Below are 9,850 nucleotides of genomic sequence, written 5' to 3'. Positions count from 1 at the left end.
TGAAGCGCTTCCGCGCTTCATACAAAATGTACTTCAGTCATCGCTTTTACACCCCAATAAAGTTACAAAAAGAAGCATTCAATACTTAAATAGAAAATAAGTCTATCGCTATATCATTTTTTTAAAGATGAATTTGAAATTATATAACATATAAACTTTTAGTTTTTGTCCATATAAATTTCATTAGAACGTTAACGTTTTCTATCTGGGACATGTTAGGCTTTTAAGAAAAAACACTATTGCATACAGTTCACATAAGTTTAATGTGGCATTGACGAATGTCATATTCTTGTTTAATTTTCGTATTTGTATTTCTATAACTTTTAAATGATATGAGGATGAGTTCACTCAACCAAGGCACATTTTGTATACAGACAACAATACATTTATGGGAAGTTTTAGCAGCAAAATATTTTTCCTACTTCTGTTTGGTTTGAATGAAATATGCATGAGCCCTTTGCTGTTCTGTGGATGGTCATATTCATTTTATAAACTTATTTGAAATATTTTTTTTTATTTATCCACAAGATCAAGTTTCATAACTCGTGAACCCTGTATTATAAGTTGATTTAAATCAATGGCACTAATGATGTTTATCAAGTCTTTTTAGATCCCCTTTAGTCATACAGCTCTTGCTGTTTTGTGAACTTTATCACACATGGATATCATATTTTATATTTTGTAATGAAGCTATATCAAGCTTTGGGTCTTAACCTAATGATTAAGTGCAACTCCAATGGTTTGGTTTCAACCACATTGTCAGCCAATATGAACAGTCATAGACTATCAAGATTGAACGAGAATAAATGGACATGACGTAAACAATTAGAAAGAACTCTACTTCAAACGATCTGATGATTGTAACTGTTCCTTTCACTTGCTGTTGGCTTCAAATTTTCTTGTACAGAACATACTTGTCATTAGGTTGGATAGTCATTTAGCAACATTTGTCGGTCTTTTTCGTTTTTAGCCATAGGGTTGTCAGTTTATATATAAGTTGTAATGTCTCGTTGGTAACTTCGGTCGCTCCTAGAACGTCGATGATGTCAATAACCAAATACGTTCTTAAATTTTGACTTCTTGCTGACAGATATTTTGGTCGTAGTATATAGCTTTTTTGAAAGCTCTTTTCGTTTTGATGTTATATTTTTCTGTTATATCACTGTTTCGGGGTTAGCTAAGCTTTAACAAGCAAGTTTTCTCTGTTTGACTGTGTAACGCCATGGACATCAGATGAAGGTTTTGTAATAGTTTGTTCTCTAACTTTTGAAAAACTATGTGCTGACTCTACCAAATTGAGATATGCCAACACCTGTTGGTATATTTACGATACGCAGACAATAATCAACATATTTAGAGGGGGAAAGTTGCGGGTATAGTAGGGGGTCCAAATACCTTTGCAAAAAGGGGAGATCAAAATACCATGGCTATATAAAATTAGATTTTCCAAATATGTTTCCAACATGTTTAATACATATCAGCTACTTATTATAGTATATATATTGACCATTGTTGACTATGCAAAGAAGTTAACATAGCTGTAATTCTTTTAATTGGGATACTACAGTAGGGGTTTAATATACCATGCCGGGGGTCAAAATACCATGGCTAGGTAAAATTTCCAAAAATATTATCCTGTATGGTAATTGCATACCAACTACCGATTGGAGTGACACTGATATGTAAAGAAGTAAGAAAGCTAGATTTTTTTTAATTGAAGGTGTATAATGGACACGGGCAATATCCCAAGGCCCAGGGGTAGAGGGTAAACATCATGGCTACGTTAGATTTTACCAAACATATTTTTTTAAACAAGTTGTATACATATCAACTTCGTACTGGCGTATTGTTGCTATGAACAAAAGTTAGAATAGCTTGAAATTTTGAAATTGGAGGCTGAAGAAGGGGGTTGATTTCACTATGGCATTTATTAGTCTTGTATGGTTTTTTTTATTATTTTAGTTGATATATATGTTTTGGAGATTAGTGTGACGTCTATTTTCATTGAACTAGTACACAATTTTATTTAGGGATCAGCTCAGGACCACCTCTGGATGCTTGATTTCCTGGGTGCGTTTTAGACCCATTGGTGGCCTTATGCTATTGTCTGCTCTTTGGTTGGTTTGCTGTCACTTTGACATATTCCCCATTTCCATTCTCAATTTTAACGTCTGAGTGCAGTATAATAACTATGTAAAAGAAGAGGGACGAAGGATACCAAAGGGACAGTCAAACTCATAAATCTAAAACAAACTGACAACGCCATGGCTAAAAATGAAAAAGACAAACAGAAAAACAAAAGTACACATGACACAACATAGAAAACTAAAGAATAAACAACACGAACCCCACAAAAACTAGGGGTGATCTCAGGTGCTCCGGAAGGGTAAGCAGATCCTGCTCCACATGTGGCACCCGTTATGTTGCTTATGTGATTACAAATCCGGTAAATAGTCTAATTTGGTAGGTCACATTCATGAAAGGGAAGGGGATTGTATTTACGACGTAAGGAACATATCCGATATCATTTGTGAAACGGTCATTCCATAACGGTCAACCAACTCGTGATGGCGTCCGTAAAATTTACGAAGGGATGATTTCAACTTCACCATTTGGAACTCTTGGTTTAATAGCTTCTTTGTGAGCAGTAACCCTCTATCAAGAAAATCATGATAGGAAATGCAAGCAAATGAATATCGTATCAATTGGGAGATATGTAAAGGTGCTACAATAGCTTTGAACCTCCACATTTTTCCATGGTATATTGAAGCCCCTATTGTACACCTTAAATTTAAAAAATCATATTTTTTTAAATTGTTAATGTGGTAACTAGTATTTGTTTTGTATTCAACATGTTGGAATTTTTTTTTAGCAGCATAACAAATACAAGCTAGGAAAACAAAAATATCTCAAGAAAACTTAAATTTTAAGTTCTTGATATACTATGCTTGGAATTTATGCAAAAAATAGATGTTAGCAGTCATCTCCACAACATTTTAAGTGAATTTATATCTCAGACTGGTATCTGCATACATACTGTACAACTATTGCAAATATGGCTTTGTTTGAACACTTTTAGTATATATATTAGCTAAATTGTGTCAGATATATGGTAACAGATGATACTGTTGTGACAAGAATTCCAAATTGACCATTTGAGGCAGAAAATATGTACTTTAATTGACAAATAGGCATACAGTAAGATGTGGACTGGAGACAAAAGCTGGATTGAATACTATATATGATCTTGAATTTTGTATTGATTGACTGCTAAACATAACATTTATAGTATTCTGATATGCTATCAATATGTTATCAAATCAGTTTTAAACGGGTTCTAGGCATTTTTCATCAGAAAATATGCAAATAGCATACATCATGTACATAGGGTTAGCTGGCAATAATGAAAGCTTTGTTTTCAAATTCTTCAAATTTTCAAATGAAACAGGGGAAGGGGTATAAAATGTATAGTAAAGAAAAGCTTAGAGTTAACATTATAATAGAAAAGATTATTTAGATTTTTTGATAAATGAGAATATCCACTTTATAAATTTAAATGATATAGATAAAATAACATGTATACTCAACCCAATTTCACATATTCAGGTAAATAAGCTAGGATCCTTTTTCAAACAGTCTATTGAACTGAGGACAGGGGACTCTTAAAATATTTACTTTTATTGTGTATGTTAATGATCTTGTTGTTATTTTTTATTTTCATTTTGTTATGTTGTGTCACTCACTATAAATATATAGTTTTATGGCAATAAAGATTTGAATTGAATTGAATTAAAAATTAAGTAATATGGTTTGCTACTGAACTTTTACGTGTCTATTGAGGATTAATAAACTCTATACAAAGTAAGGGTGAAGGGCAATCTCCTTTGGATTTTACTCGCCCTCTATTTTGAACCATTCAACATTTAAATTTTCGTATGATTTAGATTCTTTTCCTCCTTCCTTTATTGGAACACCCTTGGATACATTGCTTCCAAAACGAATCGAAGCACTTTTATGATTGTCATATAGTTCGGTCATAGCGTCCTTCGCCAACTCACCATGCTTACGAGGATGATGCAGTTTAAATTCATCTATTACTAGTGCAACACTTTTGTGATTACCGTCTTCTCTGGTGTGTGCAGTTGCTATGGTAAGATACTTTCTTTCCACCGGTGGCGAAATGTCAAGCATTGGTTGATACGGATTTAAATAACCTTGTGTTGAATCCCACTGATATTCATCGGAGGATGGAGTACTATCACCACTCTTCAAGGAACAACTGTCAATTTTCAAATTGTGTTCTTGGTTTTGCGTTTGATCAATTGATATTAATTGGCACGGGTTATCTTGATTCAAAAAACGGTTGCTTTTACAACTCTCTCTGGTACTTGAATCATGTATAACGTCAAGATATTCCGACGACATTTCCTTTTGGATTTGCTTGATACGTCGGTCATCTAGTATTTCTTCCTCATTTATAATGTCATATAAACGGTCCGCAATTTCATGAGATTGGATTTGTTGAGGTATCGATAAATTTCCTGTTTGGCTAACAGTAACTATATATTTTTTAGTCAATATTTTGTACTTGAGGAAAACGAAGCAGGAACATATCCCGCAACCAATTACTAAAACTGATAATGCAGTGTAAACAATTAATTCACTAGACAACAGTCCTGAAAATATAATGTTTTATACAGTTTACTTCTTTGCAGTCGTTTAAATGATGAATCAGATAGGCTTAATTGATGAAATTAAATTTGTCTGTTCAAACAATTATTCATTTTTTTAAACTGATTAAAAATGAACAGAGAATTATATCTAAAGAAGTTTACAAAAAAAAAAGAACATTGCTTTTCTTAAGTTTGAATATGATGAAATAACTCATACCTTGATTACTACAACCTGTGCATTGTTTATTTGTATTTTCCTCTCGATATGAACTCGTTACATCTACAAAAAATAAGTTTCAATTAAATGATCTATTCTATATTATTACGAACTATTTCAGAATAAGTAAGCTATATAATGTGCGTGTGTTTATGTGTGTTCATTAACTCGAATACACTATGTACTGATTAGATGTGACTGATATATGGGATAAAATGCTTGTACCAAGTAAAGAATGTGATAGGTTTTTTTTTTTCAATCGGTCTGTTGGTTGATACGGTCGATCATTTCACTGTGTCAGTACTTATAGAAACACTCTTTAAATAATACACATTAGAGTTTGGTAATTATTCATGTACATAGTTTCTATATTTAACCAAGCCCTTTGCCTACGACTACATATATGTATATTGTTTTAGAGAAAGAACGTGTCTTACATGTAGGTAAACTAATTGAAATTAAAGGCTTCACCTATTTTTTAATATAATCAAGTCGACTTTGTTTTTCTTTTTTAAATATGCCATAGCATACATTGTGTGTGCTGTGTAGTCCAATTGTCCGTTTGTTCATTAAGGGGTCATCCATAATTGTCAACCATTTTCCAAAGTGTACAAAACGTACATTTGGGGGGAGGGGATTAAAAATCAACATTTTTACCGTACGCTTTTTTAGCTCACCTGGCCCAAAGGGCCAAGTGAGCTTTTCTCATCACTTGGCGTCCGACGTCCGTCGTCCGGCGTCCGTCGTCCGGTGTCCGTCGTTAACTTTTACAAAAATCTTCTCCTCTGAAACTGCTGGGCCAAATTAAGCCAAACTTGGCCACAATCATCATTGGGGTACCTACTTTAAAAATTGTGTCCGGTGACCCGGTCAACCAACCAAGATGGCCGCCATGGCTAAAAATAGAACATAGGGCTAAAATGCAGTTTTTGGCTTATAACTCAGAAACCAAAGCATTTAGAGCAAACCTGACGGGGTTAAATTGTTTGTCAGGTCAAGATCTATCTGCCCTGAAAATTTCAGATGAATCGGTCAACCCATTGTTGGGTTGCTGCCCCTAAATTGGTAATTTTAAGGAAATTTTGCTGTTTATGGTTATTATCTTGAATATTATTATAGATAGAGAAAAACTGTAAACAGCAATAAAGTTCAGCAAAATAAGATTTACAAAAAAGTCTATACTACTGAAATGGTCAGTTGACCCCTTTAGGAGTTATTGTCCTTTATAGTCAATTTTTAACCATTTTTTGAAAATCTGAGTAATCCTTTACAAAAATCTTCTCCTCTGAAACTACTGGGCCAAATTAAATCAAACTTGGCCACAATCATCATTGGGGTATGTAGTTTAAAAATTGTGTCCAGTGACCTGGTCAACCAACCAAGATGGGCGCCATGGCTAGAAATAGATAATAGGGTAAAATGCAGTTTTTGGCTTATAACTCAAAAACCAAAGCATGAAGAGCAAATCTGACAGTAGTTAAATTGTTAATCAGGTCAAGATCTATCTGCCTTGAAAATTTCAGATGAATCGAACAACCCGTTGTAGGGTTGCTGCCCCTGAATTGGTAATTTTAAGGAAATTTTACTGTTTTTGGTTATTATCTTGAATAATATTATAGATAGAGATAGACAGTGAACAGCCATTATGTTCAGCAAAGTAAGATTTACAAATAATTCAACACGACTGAAATTGTCAGTTGACCCCTGTAGGAGTTATTGCCCTTTATAGTCAATTTTTAACCATTTTTCGTAAATCTTAGCAATCTATTACAAAAATCTTCTCCTCTGAAACTACTGGGCCAAATTAAACCAAACTTGGCCACAATCATTATTGGGGTATTTAATTTAAAAATTGTGTCCGGTGACCCGGTCAACCAACCAAGATGGCCGCCATGGCTACAAATAGATAGGGGTAAATTGCAGTTTTTGGCTTATAACTGAAAAATTGAAGCATTTAGAGAAAATCTGAAATGGGGTTCAATTGTTTATCAGGTCAAGATCTATCTGCCCTGAAAATTTGAGATGAATCGAACAACCGGTTGTTGGGTTGCTGCCTCTGAATTGGTAATTTTAAGGAAATTTTGCTGTTTTGGTTATAATCTTGAATAATATTATAGATAGAGATAAACAGTGAACAGCAATAATGTTTAGCAAAGTAAGATTTACAAATAAGTCAACACGACCGATATGGTCAGTTGACCCCTTTAGGTGTTATTGCCCTTTATAGTCAATTTTTTACATTTTTAATAAATGTTTGTAGATTTTTAGAAAATATTTCCCACTGTAATTACTGGGCCAAGTTCATTATAGATAAAGATAATTGTAGCAACAAGAATGTTCGGTAAAGTAAGATCTATAAACACATCACCATCATCAAAACACAATTTTGTTATGAATTTATCTGTGTCCATTGTTTGATATGCACATAGACCAAGGTGAGCGACACAGGCTCTTGAGAGCCTCTAGTTTTTATTTCCGGAATTTTTTTCGTTTCCGCATTATTACAGCAATGAAGCCATTTATCATCTATCCGTTTGAAAATAACGTGAAATTGTACATTAACAAAACAACAAAATGGTATCTTTATTCTCTGTATTCTGACGACACACAAGCATCACAGATAGATGTCATCAAATTAAACAGTCAAATATGTTTCAATTTATTTTCAATGCAAATTTCTATGTTAAACATACTATCATAGACAGGATCTTCTTTTTATTAAGAATGATTGAATCTTGTCTTGAAATCTGAAAATGGTTGATGTACACTTTTTGAGGGAGGGTGGGGGTCTGAAAAAGTGTATGTTTGTACACTTTGGAAAATGGTTGACAATTATGGATGACCCCTAAAGCACATTACAATTAAACTTTTGCAATTGCGTTGCACATGGTATTTTGCTGTATCGACAAATAAATGATTACATCATTATAGATACAGTTTTACTGGATAGTAGACAAGAAAATACGATTTTTTTAAAAACAATCCATTATTTATAATCGTATCAATAAAGTTCTTCAAATCAAAAAAGATTTGAGATATAATTGAAAGTAACATTTTTGTGTTTGATTTGATGTACGATAGTTCAGCCGACCATTAATCAATGAAATGGTGTCATGTCGATCACCTGCAGATTAACATTACATATTTTGACAAATATTGTACCTTCTCTCTATTTCCGTTTTGACATTAGCACAGGCAACACAGAAATACATACTTGTAGAAACAGTAAATTAGACACGAAACAAAACACAATTTGAACTTCTATTTTGACATTACCCCTGATTAATTTTTATAGATTTTAGAACATCATTTCATAGACCACTCAAAAAGGCGTATATAGTAATATATGTAGTTATGTGAGATACGAACAAAATAGCTGTGTGATGTGGATTGACTGAAATGCATACTTTGTGCATCAGATAAGCGTTCAATTTTAAAACATTCAAAAAGTCGAATATAGTAAATTATTTTGTTTAAACAGCTCAGTCTTTTGTCCGATATTGACTCTGACGTTTTCCATCTCAGCAATTAAATTCGATCGGCATGACGGAACATCCACGAAAGCACATAACTGTCTTAATTTTCTTCCACATGTGCATTGGTTTTCCAGTCGTCAAAATGTTAACGGAAAATACGTTACACTATAGTGTATGTTTTTTCAAGCGTCTGATCAATGCCAATTCTTTCTATTAATTGTATTATCGTCAGACATTCTTTTCTATTAAAAAAACGCCCTGTAAACGTAGATTCGTGCAAATGCTAATTATCGTCAAATTATTAGTTTCAAAGAGGAACCGAAAAAAAAGAGAAGATAAAAAGTACTTATAGTCAAATGAGTGAAAGACGATGCATATCTTGAAGAGATTATTATTCATATATCTAAGTTTCTTCATTACAATCGTGTTCAATAATAAATACTCAAACGTGGCGGAAAAAGCGCAAACACATAAATAGTTTATATGGTGCAAACAAATGTTAAGTGTCAGACCACAAATTACTCCCTCCAATTTAGATTGTATGTAAAAGTAGCCTTACTCTGACACAAAATAGTGCTTTTGGTGTTCTTGTTCACTTAAACTTAGGAAAACTTGCAAAAATTAACCTTTTGGTAAAATAGAAATATCTTTAGACCATTTTGAGCCAAAATTTACTTGTCTATGAGTGTAAAGACGTTAGATAATCGGATGGTCAGTTGGCCAACATTCACAGAAACACAAGTAAAAAATAATACAAAACTAAACAAAATCAAACAAAACTTAACATAATTATAACATGCAAATGAGAACAAATAAATAAAATAAACAACTGAAATGTAAGTTAGTATAAATTGAAACTAATAAGAAATATATCTCATCACATCTGCTACCGTACACTCTGTTTGGGGTCAAGATCTAGGTAGTCGCTTGGAACGAACATCAAATTCTTTCAGATTCAATTATTCTAAACTTTTACTTTATTAAACTTTTCACTATTTAATATTGACTTGTATACACTTGTAATATCAATAAGATGTATGGCTCACTGTATATTCATTTAAGAAATATTTCACTAATTGCATAACTTTTATATTGATATGCCACTTCCGGTAAATCAAATACGGACTTCCGGTAAAACTAACACCAACTTCCGGTAAAACTAACACCAACTTCCGGTAAAACTAACCACAGCTTCTATAAACGCAAATACGTAATTTCTGCCACATAACATATATATATATATTGGCCGTTGTATGATACGTTAAACTAAACCTCTTGCTAAACTAAACTAACGTTGCCTGACCATTTAAATGCTGCCGCTCCAAAACTGAGCATTAAAACTGCATGGACCAACCCCTGAGCAAATTCATTATATTGTCCTGTGAAACTCCATGTCCTGAATTGACAATTCTGATATATCACCAAATATAAGAACTGCAGCAGGCAAAACGTCTGTTCACATCAAAATCTAGGTGTGCTCTGTC

Source organism: Mytilus edulis, chromosome 11, assembly GCF_963676685.1.
Source record: "Mytilus edulis chromosome 11, xbMytEdul2.2, whole genome shotgun sequence".
NCBI classification, from domain to species: Eukaryota; Metazoa; Mollusca; class Bivalvia; order Mytilida; family Mytilidae; genus Mytilus; species Mytilus edulis.
This window is presented reverse-complemented; position numbering follows the sequence as displayed.